Raw genomic sequence first — 27243 nt, 5'->3', positions numbered from 1 at the left:
CTCACAGCATGTGGCTGTCCCCTCACCAGCTCACCAAACCACTTCTGCTTGGTTGTCCTGTTGTTGACTATTCTTCTTACCTCTGGTGTTCCAGTGTGACAATCCACGCAAGAAGACCGGCCGCATACCAAAACATTATTCTTGATGATGATCCTGACTTTCCATTTAATGCTAAGAATAACGCCACAAGTACATGGGAAAACCAGATGTTTTTCCAACCTGTTTCTGCCTCATAACTGTGGGTTAGGATGCACATTACCGTCCTATCTCTCTAAACCTTCATTTTATGTCAGAAGCATGATGCTGTATGGGGACTTCCCAATTTCCAAAAAAGCATATTTATCTTTTTAATCTAATTTTATTCTTGTATTTGTTCTGTGCAGTCTTAGGCGAGATGCTGCCTACATAGCATCTGCTACTCATTTCATGTTGTAATTACAAACTGTAGATATGTAATTACCGATGTTTTTTCAGTATAGATCATCTACACTGAATAGTATCTAAAACCTAGATGCCACCTTGTGATTCACTGGTTGTATTGCCAATTAAAACTGGAATTCTATAAGTCCCTAGTCAATTTCCATACAGTAACAATGTATGTTTTCACTACTGAAGGTAATATGTTATCATGAGATCAAAATATTGTTTTGATTGTGGGTATACGTCTGCTGTCTCCTCCTTGAAGTAAACTTAAGATAATAATGGAACCAATGTAAGGTGATCTTTCAACCTTTTAATTTAAAAGCCCACATAATTGGTCACTTCTTTATTGGTTGACTTTCCTAGCATTTGAGTTCTCTCTACCTGGGGAAGCTCCTTATCAGTTATAGATGGTAAGGAATAGATTGTTTTCTTTTTTTGATCTTCCACAGAAATAACTATAAGGGAAACAGAGATATCTTTGTCAATTAGCAACTGCCTAAGTAGTCAACTGCAGCTACTACCTTTGGATCACAGCTTGGAGGTACAGATATAGGAACAGTGACTTTAGGCCAAACCTTGAATTTTCATAAAGAAAACACTGTGCTCAAATATTTCACCTAACATTTATGTCTAAAAAATGAGCTAGATATTTTAACGTTCACTGTCTTGTTTAATCCTGAGAAGAACCTATTAAATACATTATTTTCTCCATGGTATAAATGAAGAAAATGAGTCTCAGAATGGTTTAGTTAACTGTCCTGTTACACAGCTAGTGAGTGATATGGTCAGTGAATAACCTTATGGGTCCTGTGCATTCTGTCCACTCTAGCCACCATGCCATCACTTCATTCCATATTAAATGTTTTTTACAAAATCATTACCATAAAGCTGCGATCCACAGGCACCAATCTCAGAGAGATGATATGGTTAAAAAATAATAGTGAATTAAATTAACTCAAGTTTTCTACCTACAGTTTTCCAGTCTTGTAAAGGGAATTCAAAACCTGCAGAAATGTTTGCTAAAACCTTCTTTCTCTCTCTATCCCTGCTCTCTATAACCTCACTTTATCTGGGTCCTCTCATTTAAAACCCTTTCACAAGCTCCTCTGTCCCTGTTGGAGCTTCTCAGTCTTCTACAAAAGGACAGTGTTCTCCTCATCTTACCCTCTACTATTCTACCTATAATTCCACTCTGTCTCCTTCTCACTATTCTAATTTGGCATCACAAAAGCCCAAAGAATCAGGCAGTAGAAGGACCCTCCTAGGAGTGTACTGGGGACAGCATAGAGGGATGACCCAAGTGGGCAAAGCCAGTACCCTCCTCAGCAGTCAGTGTAATAAGACAAAGGGGGAGTTGAACAACACAAGTCACATGGTTGAATACAAAGAAAAGGGGTAGAGAAAGACATCCCACCTTCTTATTGGGTCAAACTAAAAGGAACATAGCAGTGGGCATGGATACTGGCAGAGGAAAGGATTGGGGACATATGTCAACAGCTTTCCCTTAACAACAACAAAATCTAGGAACATCTACATCTGGATTTAACAAATCCAGCACTTTCTTGGAAAATTAAGAACTGTGCTGTGCTAATTCAATTCCTCTTAACTCCTAGCATCCCTGCTGCTGCTTACCTTAAAAACCCCCATGATAACCAATGAGTTATACTTCTAGGTTGAATTTGCCCAGCTCTTGCTAGAGTATCTTTCCTAGTTCTCGTATGTGTCATGGTGGCCAAAAATATTTTATTTAAGAAGTCAGAGAAAGGGAGATTTTTAAGTATGATGCTGAGATCTCCTATATTGTCCACTCAGTTCAGTTCTGATTATTTCACTTCACATAATTTAGGTATTTTCAATAAAGACAGGATAATAAACACAAAATCTCAGCAACATATTATAATATGCATTTGTCTAGCTCATGGGTCTGTGGGCCATTTGGAGTGGGCTCATCTAGGCTGGGATAGGCTGGAGAGTTATGATGATCTTAGCTGGTTTGCTTCTGTGGATGAGATCAGCTAGGGATTAGGCTGGACTCCACTGGAGTAGTTTAGTTTTGCTCTACATATCTCTCATCCTCCTCCTTGGATAAGCCAGTTAACCCAGACAGGCTCTCACAATAATGAAAGTGCTAGAGGGCAATTTCAGTAGTGCAAGCATTGCCCAAGCCTTTGGTCACATCATACTCCCTAGTGTGAGCAACACAAGTTGAACAACACAAGTCACATGGTCAAATCCAAAGAAAAGGGGTAGAGAAAGACATCCCACCTTCTTATTGGGTCAAACTAAAAGGCACATAGCAGTTGGCATGGATACTGGAAGAGGTAAAGAATTGGGGACATTGATAAAGTCTACCAGCATTGACTTATTTTTTCTTGAGTATCATCCTCTCAGAAGTTATATGGTATACATAGTGTCAGCTTTAGATGCAGATACCATCCATTCACTTATTCATTATTCATTTAACACATAATAATAATTGTTTATGCAAGTGCTGAATAATAGAAATACATCATGAGTCACATGGAATTTAAGATTTCTAATAGCCACATTTACAAAAGGTAAAAAGAAACTGATGAAATTAAATTTAGTAATATACTTAATTAAATAAAACCAAAATATTATTATTTCAATATATAATCAATGTAAAAGTCATTAATAAGACTTTACATTCTTTTTCCCCACTGTCCTAAAAATTCAATGAGATCTAACACCTCTCAGTTTGGACTAGTCACATTTCAAGTGCTGAACCAAAAACAGCTAGTAACTATTGTATTAGTGAAGTTATAGACTATGAATTGAACTTGGTGCTGAAGATGCCCAACACTTGCCCTGTGGATAGTACAATCTGGACATAAAGACAGAAAAAAATGACCCAAAGCAGTAAACAATTGTTGCTGATGTTATGATGGAACAAAACAGGATGGTACTATGGAGAATGACAAAAGGAGAATTAATGTAAATTGCATAGTCATTATATACCTTTCTGAGAAGTTCACATCTTAATGAAGATCTTTGGGAAGATTTTTGTGTTTATATCTCTTAGATCTTGTCATGCCACTGTGCAGCATCACTTCTCCTTATTCAAATAGTTCTCTATTACACACCCCCACACAAAACTCATCAAGGTTTCCAATCTCCTAGGCTGGTTTAGTTGGAGATATTTCAATATACCTTTTCAAAATCTCTTGTAAAAAGTCATCACTATGCTCCTAAGTCTGGAAACGAAGATGCAGTTTGTTGCAAAACCAATATAGCAAAGGGATATTACCTGAGATCTTATTACCAAGTGGATAAGTTTCCTCGTTATGACTTTACCTGATAAGAGCCCAACATTTTATGATAAAAATGTTGAATGGAAAAGTTGTTTTTCTCTGTGTTTATCTGCTTTATAAAAAATGTGAGTGGTAATAGAGAAAATAATAATGAAAGCAGATAAAAGGGAGAATATTGCTTCAGAAGTAGTACAAGGACTAACAGAAGCAGAGAATGGAAAAGGTGAGAAAAAAAGGAAACATTAACAGTATTAATATATTCTTAACCTGATTAAACTTGGAACTGCCTAAGAGAAAGTTTTGACTTTTCCATGCTAAACTATCCAAGCAAGGTTTATCAAAGAGGGTAATTTTACTAAAGCAATTATTGTCTATTGAATTTGAAAGGGTCCTGGTAAGTATTAATAGGGAGATAAGGTATTTCTCTGTATTATAGTAAAAAAAAAAAATCTGATGTTTCTTTAAATATATAGACGTAGCTTAAAGAACTGAAAGAGCTTTCTTTTAAAAGGTACGAATCACCTTGTGATTCTTTTTTTTAATCACGTTAAGTTTATTACATGCCTTTTCATTGGTGAGTCATTGCTTTGATTGTGTAACCCATTGATATCAAAATTACCTTGCTCAGTGTCCTCATGCTTCACTGTTCTTCAGGGAAAATGGCAGGTCCCAGGGATGGCACTTGGAATAACACTGTCAGCCAACCCAGAGCTCCTTTGACTTTTATTTCTGGTGTGATCAATACTCACATCTAAATAGCAAACAGTTTAAGTAGTTTTGGGGTGATACGGCACAAAAAGCAGCATGCTGAATTTTAAGCTCTGAGATGCTGTTTTCACAAGATATTGCTGAAAACTACAGTTATGGCTCTGTGTTTTCATAGTAGACACTTTAGAAAATGACTTTAATTACATTGAGAAGAGAGTCCAGATTACATGGTGAGCTTTTTTGCACTTTAAATTACAAAAATATATTTGTGCATCTACTCCAGTTTTTCATGAAGGATTTACATCAGAACAGCAACACTGGCCTCGTGTTTAGCAACAAAGGACCGCTTCTAGTTAACCCTTCCAAATAATATTTTTTCCACCAGTGGATAAATACCAGCTAGTTCCTCTCCTCTCCTTCCACATACTACACCTGACATTCTGGATTTTAACATTGAGACGTTTTGGGTCATTTCATTTCATTGAGATATTTTTAGATGGGATTAAAAACAAACTGAAAACAGTCAAGCAGTAGTACAGCTAACGCCAAACCAGTGCTTTATGAATTGGTGCTTTATGAATGAAAAGCAGCTGTAATAGGGAGGCCATGATGAAGGCTGGAAACTACTACCACTACTACCACCACCCTCTGCCCCAGGTCAGGAAGCGTGCAGGGGACTTTGATTAAAGTTATAGAATGGGAAGTTTGGCAACAGAGACATCATCATTAACTCAGAGGCAGCGAATGGTCCTGTGAAAAGGGAGAGCCTTCATTAAATGGTAGTTAAAGTCACTTAGTAAAGACTAAAAAGATTTCCAGTGTAATAGAGAGTAAGCGAGGGTTGGGGGGGGGTGGATTTGTGTGTGTGTGTGAGTGTGTGTGTGTTGAAGCTCAAGAATTGATGTAAAACGGTTTAAGCTGAATTCAGTGATGAGCTTTGTGCTTGCAAAGTATCTAAGAATCTTTATATCCCCATGGCTTAGAACAAGGAAGTTATGCTACATGTTTTTGTTGGATGAACAAATGAATGAATGTTCCTAATTAAACAAATTGTAATTGATGCTGACCCAGGGAGTATGGTTCACCTATTTCTGGATATTAAGTCCCTCCAAACAGAAAGGGGGATCTCAGAATTAGGCAGTCTTTCGGATACATCTCTCAGCATCCTGTCTGTGGGAATTTCACCTGTCCCTGCTGCAGTGTCTCATAGACCAGATGGAGGCCAACTGCATCCAACTGCAGAAAACGAGGCTAGAGTTAAGTACAGGTGGCAAAACAGGGCTGTAGTTTTCATCTCCTAGTTTCAAACACAACTCCTGTCTCCTAACTGTGGCTGAACAGAAAAATACAAAAGAGAGGAGACAGGTCTAACCCTTGTATGCTTATTATTTACCTCATACATCTTTCCCTCCCCAAGGAAACCCCATCACAATTTCAAGATTAGGGACAGGGCCATTTTAGCCCCATTTGGCGCTTTTGTGCAAATGGTTAAAATGTATCTCTCCCTCCTGGGGGATGCAGCTCATATCAGGGTGATGGATGGCAAGCAAAACGCATGCTTGGTTCGAGCTGCTGAAAAATCATCCTCTCCACTAGGTACCCTGGTACATGAACAGACCTGTTTCTATGCCTCTTACTGACTGAAAATTAATAACAGAATCCAAATCAAGGAGGATCGTTTTATGTGGATAATGAGATTAAACAACTTTGCAAATTGAAGTCACTCAAGAAAGTGTAAAAGCTTACAAATTTGAAGTTTATACTTGAAAGCTTGCCTGTGATTTTTTAAAATAATCATAATTTAATCTCTGATTACCTTCAGCATCTCTTTATGTCCAGTATACGAAGTGCTTAGAAAAGTATGATCTGTCTTTGGAGAGCTCTCAAGGTGGAGAAAGTAAAAAAATACTTAGAAACAGAAATGCACAAGGGATAATTACTAATTTGAAACGGACAAACCTAGATTGTATGTATTATTCAGCTAAACAGTGGTACAGAGGAGCACTGGCAGAGCATACAGGTGAAAAACAACATTATGTAGAATAACCTATTAATATGGTGGCAGGGGCTGTGGGGAACAAACTTGGTCCTTTCTGTTTTCTTCAGGGTACAAGTCTATAATATTCAACCTTGTCTATTATCCATCTCACAAAATGGATAGTTGGTGACATCTCAGGATATTTAGTCAGAAAATGCAAAGTGTTAGACCAGCCCTCTTCCAATGATTCCTTTACACTTTCTTAAACCTTCTTTTTTCTATTACATATTGGGTACAATGTTTACTATTCAGGTGAAGGGTACACTAGAAGCCCACACCCTACCATTATGCAATATATCCATGTAACAAATCTGTACCTGTACATCCTGAATCTATAACAAAAAAAAAAGAATGTTTTAAAAGACACAAAAAAATTTTTTTCATATTCTTTTTTTTTTTTAACTTATCACATAGTGGTAAAATGATCCTCTAGCCAAGTAAGCACACTATGCCACAGCCAATCATCTACACTGATGCTCTTTCCTTTGGCCAAACCACCAGAAGTTCTGCTGGGCTGAGTTTGTGTGGTCCATAGAGACACTATTGAGCAATTTCTGGACCTTCCTATAGAAAACCTAGAGCCACCAACTGTTTCCTAGGAAAGCTCTTTTCCAATAATTCGATAGACATAAGGTCTACTTGTACTCATGGGGGAGTTTTAGTCATTTAATAAATAATCATCGAGCAGCGTCTTCAGTAAAATAAATCTTTGTCTCCTTTAAGCAGACCAAGTCTCAACATTTCTGTAACAGTGAACTTTGTGTTCCCACTATCATGATTATCTTTTTGTATTTTGTATGTTTAAAGTAGATGAATTTTTAAAAGCTTAGGATTCTAAATTGCTATGTGTAAATAAGCACCTAATAACATTGTAATTCAATATTGATGAGCAGATACAAAATTGCTTTTAGAAAGCATATATTCTGACAGTGCTTATATTTTGTTTCTCTGCTTCTCTTTCCTCTACCAATCTTCTTTATTAATACTTTATCTAATTTGCACAAAAGGTACCGTGATTTTCATTAAAAATATAGACCTGACTTATGTAGAAAACTATTAGATTTAGAAATGAGAGTCCAGATTAATGAACAAACTTTGCCTGTTTCTGTGTGTGTCTGTTAAGGAACTTTTCCCAGAAATTCCAGAATCATACACTCTTAGGCACTAAAGGTGCTTGGAGGATATATATTCAGTGACTCTTAGCCCAGGGTGCATACTAAAATCACATGGGGAACTTCGGAGGCTCAGTTTCTCCACCCCAGACCAGTTGACGTGAGGCTCAGTTTCTCCACCCCAGACCAGTTGAAACCAGAATCCGTGAGGATGGGGACTGGGCACTGGTATTTCTTTACACCCAGTTATAGTCTAAAGTGCAGCCAAAGTTTAAAAACCTCTGTTTTAATCCAACCACTTTTTATATGAATGGATAAAATAAAAATTAGAGGGGAAAAATAACTTATCTCATGCCATAGTAGAGCCTGGATTAGAAGCCACATCACCTAGCTCCAGTTAAGAGCTATTTTCATTAAAAAAACAGTACTCGTGTCTTGTTTTATTTTTGACTTATTTGAACTTTCCCTTGGTATTAACATTAACAGAAGAATTCCGTTTCTTACCTTTTCTGTGAAATGAATTTTTTTGTCAACTAGAGAAATGATGCTGTGTGATAGTATAAATTTTCCCAGCATTGTTTACCTCCTTGCCTTTCGTCAAAAATACATTAGTCTTTGATTGTTGTAAAGAGTTTTCAGAACATATTTATAAATTTTATTTTATGTAAGTCAAGAAGATATCTCAAATCATTTTAGCATATGTAGACTCATTTTTAAAGTCATCATAAAAAGTATGGATAGCTCACTTTCTGTGTAACGTTCTAAGAAAGTGGAACTGATAACATGGGCCCAGCATCGGCAGTACTGAAGATGTAGATAGCTCAACATTTTCCAGTTCTTTGACATCTATCTTTTCGTTATGTTTATATCTATTGAGCCTATCAAAGTCTAAAATATTTCAATACAGCATACGATTGCAGTACTGATTGTTACATGGCATAGGTTTTATCTTGTGGAGAGATGGAAAAGTGTATCTAAATGTATCATGCCTATGCTCAGAAGTAATGCACATCTTGTCTTGCTGGTACCAGAAATAAATGAAAACGATAGTAGATAAAGACTAGATATATTTTTCTCTTTTGCGCACACGCAAAATACTGTGTATAGTGATCATCATCATGCTTTAAGCATCCACTGTAAGCCAAACATTATATTATCAGGAGAGAAATATATCTGCAACAGACTCCTCCCCCACAAAACAGCACGGAAAAGCTCAGCTGTTATTAATCAAAAACAAAATATAAAACAAGTATACTGTAAAGGAGTTGGGAGTACAGAGGAAACATTTAAATGAGAAAAAACATGTAAGTGTGAGGATATTCTGTGAATTATAAGTAAAGCTATATCCATTCACTCAATTTTTCAGCCTATTACAATTATTCAATAAAGATATATTTACCTAATTGGGATATTTGACCTGAGTGTACGTATGTATAAGTTGATGTTACCTTATGTCAGTTGTGTATGATTTGTACTAATTATCGCTATAGTACAGAACATAGAGAAATTCATAAATGGCAGATGTCTTAATGATCACTTTTTTAGAAGACCTGAAAAAACGTCCATGGTAGGACCACAGAGTGAGGAAGATCAGGGTGTTGAACAAAGTCGACCAGGTGGCTCTCTATAATGAACCCCATTATAGATCTGCACTTGTGGAAGGTACCATGGTTTAGGGTACAGATGTCTGAATTATCAACCTAAGAGTCTGGCTCAAAGAGACACTCTCATTTTGGTCAGACTCATTAGGATTTGAAGTTTCTGAACTGCAAGGTCGATTCATGAATGTGGACCACTCCTGACCACTACTGTTTCCAAAACATTGGTGTTCTTTGTGTCCCCTACCTGGACCACCTTTTCTGTCATGTGAACTGATCAGTGAACATGGATGGTTGCAAGGGATACACCATCCAGACAAAGGGAAATTTGTGGAGTCATCTGAATAAGTGACTTCTGCCATTACCTGGAGGGTGTAGGATCCTGATCCACATGGTCCACTTCTGACTCCTGGATTTTCTCTTCCTTCTCAAAGCTGGTGGTGGTCAACCCATGTTCCGAAGACTCTAGGATTCGATGTAACACTTGTTTTGTGGGAGATGAATCCTCTTAAGAAGAAAAAAATTCCAAAATTTTAATTGCTACTCTCATCTAGCCCTCCCTTCCCTGTATTAACAATTTTAGCTTCTCTAACCCTATTCCAGTTCTGTCTCCTTGTAATGACATTCTTTTTAGATCTCTTTAATGGAGGATTGGGAGTTCCCAGACTTGTCTGTCACTCATTTATTGAGAAAATCACAGAAAACTGATCATGTAGGGGTTACAATGTACGTGTATTTTTTTTACTTGTTCATTTATTATCATACAATATTATTTCTCTTGTTTCCTTGGGAAATTTTTTAAATTATGAGGAATAATTTTACTTTTTATTAATAGGATCTATCATAGGGTATTCTAAATCTTTTAACTAGAGATGAATTTAAAAAGCTTTTTACCATTTTATGCAATGTTGGAGGAATACATGCGTTAAGTATATATAAATGAGCAATCTCATACTCTTAGAAAAAGAATTTTTGTTTGTTTGTTTGGGGATTTTTTGTTACTTGTTTTGTTTTGTTTTGTTGAGACAGAGCTTTGCTCTGTCACCCAGGCTGGAGTGCAGTGGCGCAGTCTCAACTCACTGCAACCTCCACCTCCCAGGTTCAAGCAAATCTCCTGCCTCAGCCTCTGGAATAACTGGGACTACAGGTGCATGCCACCACACCCCGCTTATTTTTATATTTTTAGTAGAGACAGGGTTTCACCATGTTGGCCATCCTGGTCTTGAACTCCTGACTTCAGGTGATCTGCCCACCTCACTTTCCCAGAGTACTAGGATTACAGATGTGAGCCACCCGACCCAGCCCCAGAAAAAGAATTTTTAAAGAAATATAAACTATTTGTGCTATAATTTTAGAACATATATCAATCTTCATGCACGGAATAAACACAGTTTTGTCAAAAGATTCAGCAATTATTAAATAAAACAAAAACGTTTAGCAAGTGAAATATCCTACACATGAAAATTCTTTTTTTCCCCCAAGTACAGAAAAGAAGCATGTCGGAAAAGGCAGAGCATAAGAAACTATTCTTCCACCATTCTGTTAGTCTTATATTTTATTTATATACAGAAGAGCAAAATAAACAGTGCAGCTTCAACCTACCCCTTGGAGTTTATGTTTCAGGAAAAATGAAATCATGACTGACACTTTAGTGGAATTTCTTATTTTGCTGGAAAGCAATTGAATATTAAATCATGATTCACTCGTTTCCTAAAATATCTTTTAGTACTCTAGGGGAAAGTGTAAAATAGCCTGCTCTTGGATTTTTAAGAGAACTATGTCTAGTCATTCTCAAAATGCATTTCATGCAAGAAGGCTCCTTTTCCTTTTGCTCTCTCTATATATATTTTTTTAATTTTACTAATATCTTAACAGATTTAATACCTTGTGAAAATGAGAAGGTATTTATAACTGAATAACAGGTATCTAGAAACCCAAAGGCAATTACTTCTTGTATAACTATGCCTTAGGCAAACTTCAACTTGTTTTTTAGAGCCAGAAGATTAAGCCTACTCAGGAATTTTATTCAGGCACAAAATTTGTGTTGTCTACCCTTACATTTCCTGCCTCTCTTCCTTTCGTATCTCTTCAATCCTAATTCTACCTACCATTCTCCAACTTGGAAAACATTATCTGGCCACAGCTAACACAGTTAGAAATCCTGAAGAATCAGGAATCCCTGTGTCCTCCTGTTTAACCTAATACATTCCCAGACCCACTGTTTCCATTGCTTTTATGTTGCCTATGTGTGTTTTCAATATAGGCTACTCTGGGAAATATTTCTCTTATTTGGAGTGATATTAGTATATAAAATAGGCTAGAATTTCATACCTACTTTTGAATCTCTGAAGATCCTTTTGTTCTTCTCAGGTAAATATCCACTAGCTAGGAATTAATTTGTACTTGGGGTAACTGTTTTCCAAAATAATGAGTCTCTAACTCAAAAGACTTCAGCTCTTAGTTATTAAATGTATTTTTTTTCTATTTTTCGAGGATAAATGATGTCTAAAGAGAAATACAAAATATTTGAAAGTATGACCATGAAAATAGCAAACATGCTTGAGTGTTTAGCCATAGAACTCAAGGTTTAGCTGAGGGTTTTTCTTGTCATGCAGAAAAGCAACTTCTTTATAATTAATCTGTGTAAATTCTGTAGAATTCTGATCAGACACAAATTTTCTATTTTTTACTACCTTTTTTTTTTGGCAGAGTAATAATATATTTCTTCTGGGTCATTTCTAGTCTTATAGAAAAGCGGTAATCTAGCCATTGTGAGGGAGAGAATCAACTTCAAACTTTTAAAAAGTGTTCATAGTTGAATTATTAATATCGATAAAATCAAATACCTTGTGAACCCATATTATTTGCATGGCATTCTGTTATAGGGTGTGAAGTAATGTAAGACATATCCTTATCTTCAATATATTTATAAGTAATTCAGACAATAATATATAAAGGAAAAATTTGTAACACAAAGTGCTTCATGATTCAAGAGTTACTGCAAAGTAATTGTTCATTCATTCAACAAATATTTATTGAGTGCCTACTATGTATTAAAGACTCTGCTGAATGTTGGGTATCTAAAAATGAAAAAAAAAAAGTGTCTGTCATCTAGGGAGATGAGACTAGAGAGTTAGACAGAGATCAGATGATATGAGGTCACAGTAAAGTGTTATCTTTCTTTAGCCTGAGAACAGTGGAAAGGTATTAAGGGTTTTTATACAAGGGATTAGCATGATTAATTGTGTTTTTTAAAAAGATCACTCTAGATGCCATGTGGAAAATATGCTGGAGGGAAACAGACAAGGTTTCGATGGTGGTAGAGGAGGAGGAAGAGAACAGGAGGATATACGGAGAAAAGTAGTGAAGTAGGTTTGAAGATTATTTAGGAAGTAAAATCAAAAGGATCTGATGATTAGATGATGAACCTAAAGAGGAAAAGAAGGATCAAATCTACTCTGATTCCTTTTTAAAGGGTTGAAAACTTTGGATTTTGGCTTATTCAACTGATGACTGATGGTGCTGTTTACAAAAAGAGAACACTGGATGGAAGCTGTTTTAAGAGGAAGGTTTTTATGGATTTAGTTATAAACAAATTCAGTTTGGAGGGTCTTCAAAACGTTCAAGTTGGCATGTCAGCTATTCAATTAGAAATAAAATATGGGCCAAGCATGGTGGCTTATGTCTGTAATCCCAGCACTTTGGGAGGCTGAAGTGGGTGGATTGCTTGAGCCCAGGAATTTGAGACCAGCCTGGGCAACATAAAGAAACCTCATCTCTGCTAAAACTGCAATAAATAAATAAATATGGAAACAAGGGAAAACATGTTAAGCTAAAGATAAAATTTGAGAATCATCACCAAATGATTGGTCATAGACCTTCATGAGCTTTCTTATTAGTATATACAGTGGATAATAAAGTGGTTTCGATTTAGGATTCTCTCATTATGAATTAGAAGAATCTGGAAAGGTTTAATTCGGGAGGTGAGCTGAATCATGAAAAAAATGTAGAATATGGATAATAAGAGAGATGAGTAAAATGAATGAAATTGGTAGGCACACGATAAAAATAGAAATAAATAGAAAAGATATTTTTAACTGAAAGTAATGGAAATACTAACCCAAAGTGGCTTAATCAAAAAAGGAATCCCTAGATTCACATATAACCGAAATGTTTAGAGTATTCCTACTGCAAGCAAATCTCTCTCCAGGAGTGAAACAATAGTCTCAGAACCCATTTCTTCTTTTTCTGTTTCTCAGCTCTGTTTACTTGGTGTTCACTTAATTTCATGTAGGTTCTCCTCATGATCCCAAGATGGCTGCCAGTAGTTCCAGAGGCTGTATATTACATGCTTGTGTCCAGTAAGAAAAACAGAGTTTTTTTGTTTTGTTTTGTTTTGGGTTTTTTTTAATAGATTGGGGCAACCAAAGCCTTGACTATTCAGCTGATGACTGATGATGCTATTTACAAAATGAGAGCACTGGAGGAAGGCTGTGTTTAAGAGGAAGGTTTTTATGGGTTCAGTTATAAACCCATAAAAGATGCCACACACTTTTAAATGACCATATCTCATGAGAACTATCCCAAGAACAGTACCAAGGGACGGTGCTAAACCGTTCATGAGAAACCCACCCCCATGATCCAATCACCTCCCACCAGGCCCCACCTCCAACATTGGGGATTACAGTTCACCATAGAATTTGGGCAGGAACAAATATACAAACTATATCAAACTTAATTCAATAGACAAAGAGAGCTCTTTTGTTTTGAACAGAATAGGGATCCAATGAGATCAGTGCTTTAAGAAGTAAGTCTTAGGGGCTGGGCGTGGTGGCTAGAGCCTGTAATCTGAGCACTTTGGAAGGCCAACGTGGGCGGATCATAAGGTTAGGAGTTTGAGACCAGCCTGACCAACATGGTGAAACCCCGTCTCTACTAAAACTACAAAAAAAAAAAAAAAAAATTAGCCGGGTGTGGTGGTGTGTGCCTGTAATCCCAGCTACTCGGGAGGCTGAGGCAGGAGAATGGCGTGAACCCGGAAGGCGCAGGGGTGCAGTGAGCTGAGACCATACCATTGCACTCCAGCCTGGGGTGGGATTCTGTCTCAAAAAAAAAAAAAAAAAAAAAAAAAAAAAGTAGGTCTTAAGTCATAGAACATACTATAGCATCTAAGAAAAAAAGAAAAAGCGAAATCTGTTAAAGAGACTGTGCCAATAGTTTAGGGAAAAGATGGTGAAAGCCTGAACTGTGGTTAAGGAAGAAATATTTATGAAAGGAAGATAGTAGTGAAGTGCTAAATGTGAAAAATATTTCAGTAAAAAAGAATCCACAAGACTTCGTGAGATAAGAATAATGAACTTTGAGGTGAAACTTCAGTCTCTCGCTGAGATTTTGAGTAATGTCATAGCTTTGTCACCGACGCAAAGATGAGAGTCTTCCTTTTTCCTGCTATAATACTGGCCCCTCTTCTTCCAAACCAAGCCTTGCGCTAGGCTTTCCATCCATTCTGTTTTAATTCATTACCATCATCTCCTGTCCCATTATTCCCTACATTCCCAACTCTCCTAGGAGCCAAAAAAAAAACAAAAGGCAAGTTCCAACCTCTGTCAGAATGAAGGTTGTTTTTGACTCTACATCATGAAAACTTCTCGTTATTGCAGATTACACTCTAAAGAGTTAAACAGTAGCTATCATTGCAACCATTTCGTGGCACTTACTTTTTAACCCATTTTTTGAGCATTTCGTCAACCAGCAATGCCCCTATTAGCAAGAAACCAACAACTGAATGGTTTATATAGGTAGAATTTCAGGGAAAGCAGTTAGTGCTATTGGTTAAACTGCTCATCCATCACAGGCCCTATATCTTTGTGTTTCTCTGAACTTTTTTGTCTTTTACATCATGGGAAGAGGACAGCTGCTCTATCCCCAAAGCATCATGTCTTCATTCAAGACAAGCAAATGTGTGAAAGAGATAAGAGAAGCAGGATCTCTGTATCAATAGAGCAATATTCTGCCAGGATTTCTTACCCAGCATACTTCTTATAGCTTATGAGCCCAAATGGGGAGCCAAAATGGGGTCACATGACCGCTGTTAGCAGTAAGGAAGAATCAGAAACAGAACATTTGATTTTCTGTTCTCCATTTGTGAGATGTATAGCAAGAAACAAGAGAGTTGGGCGTGGTGGTTGGCCAAGCAATAGAATCTGCTCTGAGAACTATCGTTATACAGTGTACTCTGGGTTTGCATGTGTGTACGCTCTTGTCGTTTTGGTTTTGACCATGTTTTTATCTGTACATTTCATTTCCTCTATTCTTTAGGAGAGTACTTGCATAGTTGATTACCAATTTTTAAAATAGGTGTTTTCTTTTCGTTTTCTATCAACCACTACCAACTTCTGCTTCACTCATTCAACAAAGATTCTAGAATTTTGGTTTTCCTGAATAGACAACACATTTTGACTAAAAAGAATATTTTCTTGTTTATGCCTAATTATCTTGGCAAGCATTACCCACGTGAAAGGAAATATAGCAAAATTACCAGATGATTCCATGGGGATTTAGTTAAAGTATCCCATTTTATCTTTTATAGAGGTGATAGAGCCTCATGTAAAGAAATATTTCCAAGAGACCTCATCAACCTGACTTTGAAATTCAGCTGCAAGATGTAGCACCTGCATATCCAAAATAAAATTAGTAATGATATCACTTGATGCAACGTGTAGAAAAAATAGTCAATTAAAGCAATAGGAATTCAACCAGAATGCTGTGCAGGCAGCATCATATAATTCTGACTTCACAATGACATGAAATTTTAAATGACAACTGTGCTAAATTAGGGAGCAGCAAACCCAGGCCAAGTTTAAATTTAGTAACACTGAAAATAACTTTCTCCACAGCAGATTCTCTATGAATTACAGGTGACCAATCACTTGTTTTTCTGTTCTGTTTAGAGATAATCAGATACTCACTGTCTTCAGCATTGGTGTCTTCTATTCTCAACGGCATTTCTGGCAGCCACCCCAGGAGTCTCCTTGACCCATCTTAAAACCATTGAAAATTAAAGAGAGAATCCACCACGTATATTCCTTTGAAAGTTTCCACGATATATGTTCAAAAATTTCTGAATGAGCACAAGGATTTGAAGGTAAGTGAATTTGGGGGGTAACACACATTCTTGCAAAGCTCTTAATTGCATCAAAAGTAATGATATCTTTTAATAAAATATAAAATATAGGAAAGTAAAAGAAACTATTAAATATAAGAAAACTATCCATGTATGTGTAGTTCCACAGTAAAAAGGAGAAATAAAGAAAACATAATGTTTAAAAATTGTTATCTGTCATGTAAATGTAAATACAAGAAGGGCAAAGTAGAAACCTTGATATTTGATAATCAGTATCACATTAAAAAAGCGTAACATACTGTGGTTCTCAAAGTTTAATGTGCATAGGAGTCACATGAAGTTGGGAGGAGGGATCCTTAAAATGTTAATCCCTGGGGATATTTCACCAAAACTTAGACCCACTAGGGATGGGATGTGGCCCAAGAATATGTATTTTTACATTTACCCACTCCCAAGTGATCCTGATGCCTGTGGGTCTTAGGCCTTTGAGAAACACTGAAAGTGACATTCAATACAATCTACTTCTCATTTTCAAACCTTATGCTAAACCTGAGCTTTTATGTTGGTTGTCTCCTATAGTCATAAGAATAAATGAAGAGGGGGTAATTTTGTTACAGAAGTACTAAATTGATGCTCCCTTTTTGACTCCCCTACTTTGAGTTATTAATTTTCATTAATATTCCTTTTTAAAGTTCAGTATGATGAGCTAATCCCCAGGTGTCACTATCTCTCTTTCAGAGTGATAGCCCTGTCATTGCTCTCTTTAGCTATTGCTCTGTTCCGTGTAATGTTTCAATTTATTTAGATATTTAGGGTTATTGTATCTAATTATAAGAAATTTCTAAAAGATGTAAATAATGAGTTATTACTAGGTTTGGCTAAGTATTTCTAAATTTTGAGGATTGTATCTTTTTCTCTTCATTTTGAAAGCTCAGCCTTAGATTTTAAAAGAACAAATCTGCTTAATACCTCTTTCCATTACCTTTTTCTTAGCAAATAATAACTTATCAATCATATGATACATTTGTGGAAGGTTACATGTACAGTTGGTGGATATCACTTTATTGTATTTCTGTTTCCTATATGTCATTTAGCAACTTCATTTTTATAATTTGTAATTTTAAGTTTACAAAAGGTTTTTTTATTCCAGTGAAAGTGTTTAGTAGGGATATATTCAGATCTTAAATTTTGATGATTTTTTAAAGGTTCAATATGATATTATTTTTATAGTGAAGAATGACGTTTTCAATCAAAATCCTTTTATTGGCTTTCAGGCTTATAGACATTTTTTGTCTCTTTGTGTACACTTGTTCACGTTGTGTAGAATTTTTTGTCCATAACGTATTAAAAGGCAACAATAAACCCTTCATCAAAAAGATGTAGTGCCAATTAGCTACACATATTAGCTATTAGTTTTACACATAGAGAATTGAATATGATCGTATGCATAAAATAATGGAGTACTTTTTTCAAGTAATCAAAACTAAAAATTTACAGAATTGGATTAACTATAATAATGAAGTTTCACATGCACTTGTTATTAGAATTGTGCTCAGCAGTAAGATTGTCATACCTGAACATAGCCTAAAACTTGTAGTTCACAAGTTTATCATTGGATAAAGTCTCCAAATAAAATTTCATAAAGCTTTTAGTGGAAATCATCTGCAATATTTCAATTTCAGAGAAACATATCTTTCCTTTTCTATCTTTCTTTTTTTCTTTTTACTTATTTTTTCTGGAAAAAGGAAGAGGTGGAGAAAGAATGAATTGTGTCTTGAAGTGAATCATGTTCATTATCATTGGTATGTTTATCAGACTATGTTTTTAAGTTGCAATTTCTTTAGTTTTTTGTTTGTTTGTTTGTTTGTTTTGAGACGGAGTCTCGCTGTGTTGCCCAGGCTGGAGTGCAGTGGCGTGATCTCAGCTCACCACAAGCTCCGCCTCCTGGATTCACACCATTCTCCTGCCTCAGCCTCAGCCTCCCAAGTAGCTGGGATTACAGGTGCCTGCCACTACGCCTTGCTAATTTTTTGTATTTTTAGTAGAGACGGGGTTTCACCGTGTTAGCCACGATGGTCTCGATCTCCTGACCTCGTGATCTGCCCGCCTCGGCCTCCCAAAGTGCTGGGATTACAGGCATGAGCCACTGCACCCACCAAGCTGCAATTTCTTAAAGAAAATTTACAGTGTAGTTTCAGGGAACCTGAGCAAGACAGTCTCAATACGCAGGAAGCAAAACATGCAACAAAAGAATAAATTACAGAAACTTTATAGAATCATAGAAACATAAAGTTTTAGAGCAGAAATGGACCACTTTGATCTTCTGGTCTGGTCCCCTCATGTATAATCACATTTTCTCCTCCAAACCTGCCATATAAAAGTCTAAAACAATGAGCAGTAAACAATCTGGTTAGAGATGACATCAGCAAAGAGAAGCTAAGTGGATGTTTTACAGTAATGATCTCTTCAGTAAGAAAAGTAGGGAGGAATTTTCCTCCAAGATGAAGATCGAAGATTTATAGGTACCTAAGTACTTAAAATTGAATTTAAAATTATTTGCATCCAATTAGATCAAAGTAATTTTTTTGATATAATTCTTCATTTGTGGAATATTGTAGTGGTATAAATTCTCCATGTTTTCTTCTTCATTAAACATTGATGGTTGCAAATTATGACAATTAATTCCTTGAAAAGATTCTTTATTTCTGGCATCAAATATGACAATGTACTTTCAAGAATTCTCTAACTCTAATAGTTTGTTCCATTTGGAGGATAATGTTGTACGTTGGTTACATTAGTGTTAATATGTCTCTGTTTTTTAATTCTCCAGTGTAACATACGGTTAGTTTCACCATTATTACGACCAGCTGCGGTTGGCCTATGATTTTGTTCATTCTGTCTGAATCCAAAGTAATTAGCTCTTTAGTTTAATTACAATATTTGTTAATGGGTTTTTAAGGCCAAATTCTGCTGTTTGAGAGTGGGTGGTATATTTGAAGATAAAATCTAGCCCTTATGTTGTAAGCATAAGCTGTGTAATTTTATTTCAAAAAGATGGTTTACAGAGTTTACAGTAGGAAAATGAAATGTGCATTTGTCTGAAGTTTCTCATTGTCAAGAATCAGAAAACAAAAGTGACAGTTTATGTAGATGAACAGCAAACCCACTGAAAGTTCCCTGGTACAGCTATCCTGCATGTGTTATTCTATAGCTAGAATATGGAACAAAATGACAATTATCAAACAGACTTTAGATACATTCTTTTATGTGAGAGGACACACTCTGAGTTTTTTAAGTGCAGTACAACAGTTTTGATCATTGTATTTTTGAAGGACTTAGTGAAGTGGAAAGAATCCTTGCCTGGGAGTCACTGGGGTTCAAAGTCTGACTCAGCTTACTAGTAGTGGCATGACCTTAAGAAAATACCTTCACCTTTGCCTGAACCTGTTTCTTCATCCTAAAATGAGACTTTTACACCAGATGATCCCAGAGGGTCTTTCCAGCCTTAAAATGATGAGTCTAACTTGCTTTAAAAGAGCACTAAAAGGATGGTAGGGAAGACGCAATGACTTGAGCTAACTGAACAAACAAAACAGCAAGTCTACTACTAGAAGGTATGTGGGGATATTTTGGCCTTACGAACTTTCCTTCAATGCTTTGTTACTTTTATCTGGAATAGAGAAATATTTGAAGGGTTTTATGGAGAAGAGACTATAGGTCATGCTGTTGGAAGTTTTAAGACGATGAATTTTAGCAAAATTTGAAAAAACTTCCAAAACTAGTAACAGTTGAGATATCCAACAGTGAATAGGATGCCGTGGTAGATAATGAATTCACCATCCCTTATGGGCACCAAAGGTTTTATGACCTGCCAAAGTGCTCTTCAAGCTGTAAAGGTTAGAGGCAAATTTTCTGAACATACGGGAACTCAGGAAATATTGTTATCAAGAGCCCATCTTGAAGCAACTATTAGCAACTATTAGAGCCCTTCTTGAAGCAACTATTCTCTATCCAGTCAATAAGTGACTATAGAAACTACTGCAAAAAAAAAAAAAAAAACACACACACACACACACAAAAACTGATCGCAAGCATTGAATATTTAACTCTAGCACTAAATCTAAGATAAATATGGAGATTAGGATGATGTAATAGAAAATAAAAGTATAATGTCCTGACAATGTAAAACTAAAACAACTAACAAAAATTAGGAAAGACATGACAGAAAGAAGTCAGTGTACATATATAGTAAGCTATTTGATTACTTTATTCTCAATATCAAGGAATCAATGGATGTTTTTTAAACTGACAATCAAACTATAGAAGTATAAGCAGATTTAAGAGTACAAAAAAGATACTAAAGGAAATATCGTTATTGCCCAAAAATAGCTGGTAGAAAATGGGAGGAGAGAGAGAACTTTTGCTATCACTCACAATAGGAAAATAGTAAATATTCTAAAGAGATAAATAATCAAAGTTATGAGGTTATAGAAATGATATAATTTATTATGTGAACTTATAAACGTTATGAATTAGAAGAAATTTTATATTTTTTAAAGTTACTAAAAATAGACCATATCATGAAAGATTTTTTCAAATCCTTTAATGGAAAATGGAAAATATTGTGACAGTATGTTTCTGTCATATCTTTCACATAAATAAATATAAAAAATACACTTATTTCTTTAAAATATTTTCAAACTGTATCATAGCATAAAACCCAATTCTATGTTATACAAGTATATGACCAATAGAAGCTAAGTACCGGAAAAATGCTATCTAAAGAAATTAGGAATTAAAAATCTTAATATCAGAAAACATAAAATTTCAGGGCTCAAAAGCATTTACTAACATAAAAGAGGGACTCTATAATCAATGCTGATGGTTATAATAGATAATGAAGGTATATGATCAGCAATAAATAATAGCTTTAAGAGCTACCATAGAAGTTTGTTCAGCAAATAAACTTCTGAAAACATCCCAAGAAATAGAAATAGCCCATTTTTTAGGTGGTAGACTAAGTTTAAAAATTCAGCTCCTGTATTATGAAGCCCAATATTTATATTGAAATTTATTTTCAAGAAAAAATATTTCTATGTCAAAGATAATTAAAACTATTCATTAACCAAAAATTAGGTACTTGACCAGTCACAACATTTTTTTCATTATCAACAGAAAGAGGTTCCACGTAGCTTCTCTTTTTGAAAAGAAAGCAAGCAAGCTTCCAGTAAGGCTGTAAACGTATGCATAAAACTTATTTGATTTGAAGAAAAATGGAATGTTTGGACTCCCTCTACCCCAAACAGCTATTCTAAACAGCAGGATATAATTCCAGACTTTTTGCAGTCAAGAGGTTTCTGCTGAGCAGAAATTCTTGTTCAATTTAGGAATGCAGATGATAATAATTTTCCTATCCTTCTCGCAGCAGGTTTCCTGCCTTCATTTTGCAGACTCCTAAGCTCAGTTAAAAACAAGTAGGGAACTTCAGTTCCAGGTAACACATTCTTCAAACGTAGTCCCATTAACCCAACTTAGTTATCATGCAAAGCTGCTTAGCTTCACTACTGAAATGGAATACAGTTGAATTGCTTTTCTAATGTAATACCTATGTGTGATAAATGCAAAGTGGTTTGTGATGGCAAATTTTGTAGAGCATGAAAACTTTTGAGAAAAGAAGCTTATATTTTCTAACCTAAAATTATGAAAAAAATGTCGTATATGTTGGCATGGGATACGCCTATTAAAATGAAAAAAATATTCAAAAATGAAAATTTAATACTTGACCTTTATTATATATACCTCAGCCAAAAAAAAAAATAAATCAAACTATTATATTTCACAGTAACATTTTTCCTAGCTTGCACATTCTTTCTAATTTAAATGAATTTTCTCTAGTTTAATTTCTTTCCTTCTACTAGATCTCAACCATGTGGCCCAAAATTTCCTTACGTTGTTTAGGAAAGTAAAGATTGCTCAAATGCATCTTTTGTCTGCTGATAGAAGAATAATCTTTTCTGTATAAATGCAACTTAAACTGTCTAAACCACACATTACTACAGAGTGGGTCACTAAGACATTGGACTTACCCTTCGAATGAGTAAATTTTAGATGATAGTTTCCTCAGGTTAGCTAAAATCATATTTGATGAGTGTCATAGCCAACATTTTACAGCCACAAACCATTCTCTCTTCATTCCTTGCTCAGGTAACTCACTTTGTTCTTCCATTCCTTACTCTTCCTTCACGAGCAGGGTACATATACACTGTGCCATAGCAACCACATTTCTATCATGCCTCATCAACATTGCCAAATTTCATGACTGATTTTAATAACAGAAAAAGTAGGTTTCCAGCCAAGCTCAATATCAACTTTATAAACAATGGTGGCTTGACGTCAGTGTTCTGATGCAGGAGAGATGTACATTTATTATGCATTGTGTAGTGATTTCAGCTGAGAATCAAGACCCATTCCTATATACATTTTAATTCAATGGATTCTTCATTTCTTCATTCATTCAACAAGCATGTGGTTAATAACTACTTTGTGGTAGGTTCCTTTAAGACTTGAGATACATCATTGAATGAAGCAGAGGAAAAGCTTTATTTTCATGGCCTTGTTGCAGCATGGCAGACAATAAAAAATCATCATAACAAGTAAATGAATTATGTGGTATTATGGACTACAATAAGGTATAAAAGAAAGAAAACCCAAATAAAACATAAAATAGGTAAGAAACAATATGACAAGATATGGGAAGTGAGATCAGATCCTATACTTTGTTCCAGTTCTTCTGGCTGATGTTTTTCAATGTTCATTCTTGTTGTCTTAAAATCAGAATATGTGAATTAGATTTGGAGGGTGGATTCTTTATTAAATGAGTGTTGCACAAATTTTCTTTGTTTAATGATCAGCTTCTCTACATTGATATTTGTACCTGAGATGCTTATAAGCTCTCCGCAAGCAATACTGTGGGATTTCCAAAAGGGTCAAACAATGAAGAATATTAAATTTAAATTCATTTTCTTTTTCCTGATAGTTTAGAACCCATGGAGTAATTTTAAATTATTATAATATCACTGTAACTATAACTATGATCTTTGTCAGTGATGTTAAGCAAAGCCTGATTAGTTGAAAAAGATGCAAATATCAGGTAAGAGTATATTAACTTTTAGAATCTACCCAGATTTTAAAGGTAGATCATTATGGAACCATTAGATAAAATTCTTACTTGATTATCAGAAAAATGAGGACTGAACTTTAAATTTGAATATATATTTTTAGGTATTTTATGCATCGTTTTAAAATGATCCATTTTATAGGTCGTTTTCAGTAAAATTTAGTAAATTTAGAACCCATAGAATAATTTTAAACTATTATAGTATCACTATAACTGTAATCCTGGTCAGTGATGTTAAGCAAAGCCTAATTAGTTCAAAAAGATTCAAATGTCAGGTAAGAGTATGCTAACTTTTAGAATTTACCTTGATTTTGAAGGCATGTCATTATGGAACCATTAGATAAAATTGTTACTTGATTATCAGAAAAATGAGGACTGAACTGTAAATTTGAATATATATTTTTATGTACTATATGTATTTTAATCACCTATAACAATTTTTATAGGTAATTTTATTAAAATGTAGGTAATTATAGTAAAATTATGCCACTTTTAGACTTATTTTTATGTTAATTACAATGTAAATTCCTACTTACCAATCCTGTAGAGTCACAGACTGATTGAGCTAAAAGTAATTTCAGAATTTCTAGTCCCACTGCCTTTGTTTGACAGGTGTGAAAAGTGAGTTCCAGAGAGGAAAAGTAATTTGTCCAGGTTAGATGGTGTGTGCAACTCCCTGTGCCAGTTAATAGTAGAACTGGGTTGGAAAGGAAACCTATTCTTTTAAATCCCAACCTAGTATGTTTTTTAGTTGACTCTACTTGAGATTTGTCATTGCCTATTATCAAAATAATGTTTCCCTTAAAATTAAGGAGAGTTGACCATATCTTTGCGTTTCTTTTTTTTTTTTTTTTTTTTTTTTTTTTTTTTTTTTTTTTTTTTTTTTGAGACGGAGTCTCGCTCTGCCGCCCAGGCTGGAGTGCAGTGGCCGGATCTCAGCTCACTGCAAGCTCCGCCTCCCGGGTTCGCGCCATTCTCCTGCCTCAGCCTCCCGAGTAGCTGGGACTACAGGCGCCCGCCACTGCGCCCAGCTAGTTTTTTGTATTTTTTAGTAGAGACGGGGTTTCACCGTGTTAGCCAGGATGGTCTCGATCTCCTGACCTCGTGATCCGCCCGTCTCGGCCTCCCAAAGTGCTGGGATTACAGGCGTTTCTTAAAGTTATCTGATTAGTGAGTGTGCCTAAGCTCCCTGAAATAGCCTCACTTGTTTAAAAACCTCTTCAGCACAACTGGAATTAGACTTAAAAAAAAATGAGAATGATCTTATCTACAGCCACACCACCCTGAACATGTCCAATCTCATCCGATCTCAGAAGCTAAACAGGGTCGGAGCTGGTTAGTACTTGGACAGAAGAATGATCTTTGGAGAGTTTTTTCCTTTGAAAAATAAATGAAATTATTTATGAAGCCATGAAATGACTTACCTATTAATCAATATATATGGCACAAATAAAATACAACTGTATTATTTTTCAATGAATTTATGAAAGAAGAAAATACTAAGTAGTAAAGTGCTGAGCTTAGAAAACAACTTAAGTAACATCTGTGCCCTGGGTTCCTCAGAGTCCTTAGGAAGTGATACAGAGTCATTTGAAATCTCTCTGAACTCTCATATGGAAAAATTACATAACTCACTGGAAAATTTCAGTAGATTTAATAGAGCAGAGAGGTAATATATTCAAAACACAAAGAAAAGTATAAAAGACTGTCTGCTAAGCCTAGGGAGTTTCATATGCAAAAAATTAAATAATTCAAACAATATCAGTTTATTTTCAAAGACAGTTCTAAGTTTAAACATAATAATACATCATAAAAAATTATACATTTGGTGCTTATAAATGGATTCTAAATTTCCTTGAAATGAAAGATAAAATCTTGGCTTTATATAATGGCAAAATGAGGCTTTCTCATTGCACAGAATAGAATTTTCACATGTATCTGCAGGCTTACCACTTGTTAAACCAAGATAATTTAAATTGTAAGTAAATTTAAAAATATGTATAGCATTAGAAACAGGGCTGTAAATGATTTGATAAAGATGATTATGGAAGCAGCTTTAAACACTAAAGTCCTGAAGACTTAATAAGTACTTTATGAACTTTTCAAGGTTTTCATGGTTTTTCTGGTAGTGAATGAAATAGAAAAATAAATAATTCACCCAGCTTTTACTTTAGTTGTTGTACATTTGTAAATTACATAAAATTAAGAAGCTGAAAACTGGATCTTCTACCTGTTCCCGTACACATGGTACCATTCAATTAAAGGCTTCTATTAATAAGTGTAGCTAATTGAAAATCACAACTTAAAACTACATCTGGTTCTTATTAATGTGATGCCCAATTATTAGCATTGTAGCATTAGGATTTTAGACTAATTGTTTATTGTTTTCAATAATAACAAAAAATACTTAAAATACAAAGCTAATATCTTTCAGATTACCAATGAAAGAAAAACTGTGAAAATAACTAATTTATGCTTATTTTTGATGGATTGAATTCATTTTGTCTGAAGCCCTTAGTGATGTCCTCGGAAATGTCTATCCCTCTCCTTCCCCCTCTCCCTTCCCCCTATGAATATGTATGTGAATTAGAAGGTAACATTTTTTTGCATATTATTTTCCCAAAGGAACTTTATTTTTCATTTTTAATCACTTTGTAGTTGAATTGTCCTCTGATCAACAAGGGGATTAGTGGGCCACACATCCCTTCTGTGTAAACCTATATGGTCCAAGATTGTTGTATTTTGCCTTTTGGACTGAGTAAAATCAAACCTACCTTTGCCTTTCATTGTTTTTTCACACATTATGTAAATTGGTAAGAATAAAAATAATGTGATTGGAAGTAAAGCTTGACAGACAATATAGTGTAATATAATATCCAAATACTTATGAGGTAGCAATAGTGCCTTGGGCCACCACATTTATTGTGAATGAGGATTTGCATTTACACATTTTTCTCTGTGGTTTAGATTGCATACTAAATCGCTCTGGGAAAGTAGAACTGTTTTTAAAACATTCTGCTTAACCACTCTACGGGTAACAAAGAAATGCCAAATCCAGTTTCAGTCTAATTTGAGAAGTAAAGTACAGAGGCACAAGAAGTCACATTACACAAGAGTTAATAATAATAGAAATTTCTGTATGGATTGACATGACCATTATAAATTGTCGTTCTATATTTCATATCTAAATAAATTCAGTGTGTGCAGAAGTTTCAGCAAAATAATACATTTTAAAAGTTTTTTTCATGGTTTAACAGCAAGAGTGTATTTCCTAATGATTTAGACTTTGGACATAAGAAAGTTATGAGTTTGATTCTGAACAGGGATCAAATAATACAACTCTAATTCTAGGCCTACTCAGAGCATGGCATTTTTCATTTCTTTAGGCTATGCTATTTAAATACCAGCTGTTTAAATACCAGTTCACTCCAAGCTCATCATAAAACCACATCATTCCTTTGAAACCTTGCACCTACTGATGAGCTTAGTAACCTTTCAACTAAGTTTTTCAGTTTTCCAAAAGAAGCAATATTTTTAACACTGAGGTTTTGAATGTTATTTAGTTTCTGAAGAGAATTATTCATACCAATATATGTTTATGGACATATCAAAGACATTTGTCATTGAAATTAGAACTGCTTAGTTGTTCAGGTAACAAAATGAAAACATTCTTTTCCATTTTGTTTTGCACCTTAGCACATAGAGTCATCACTTATGGGAAACAATATATTAGAACGGGGACGGTGGCTCATGCCTGTAATCCGAGCACTTTGGGAGTTCAAGGTGGGCAGA

General features: G+C 35.1%; 1 protein-coding gene across 1 annotated transcript in view; it reads left to right on the top strand.

Annotated features, from left to right (window-relative positions):
* HS3ST5 (heparan sulfate-glucosamine 3-sulfotransferase 5) overlaps window positions 1–27243 on the top strand; it is a 294541-nt gene that overhangs the window by 104237 nt on the left and 163061 nt on the right. The window contains exon 2 of the mRNA XM_025383241.1: window positions 16102–16295. The gene's annotated coding sequence lies outside the window, so the exon portion shown is untranslated. The remainder of the gene's footprint in view (window positions 1–16101; window positions 16296–27243) is intronic.

This window comes from Theropithecus gelada, chromosome 4 (assembly GCF_003255815.1).
Source record: "Theropithecus gelada isolate Dixy chromosome 4, Tgel_1.0, whole genome shotgun sequence".
NCBI classification, from domain to species: Eukaryota; Metazoa; Chordata; class Mammalia; order Primates; family Cercopithecidae; genus Theropithecus; species Theropithecus gelada.
The sequence above is the reverse complement of the archived record's forward strand: the minus strand, read 5'-3'. Positions and strand labels throughout refer to the sequence as shown.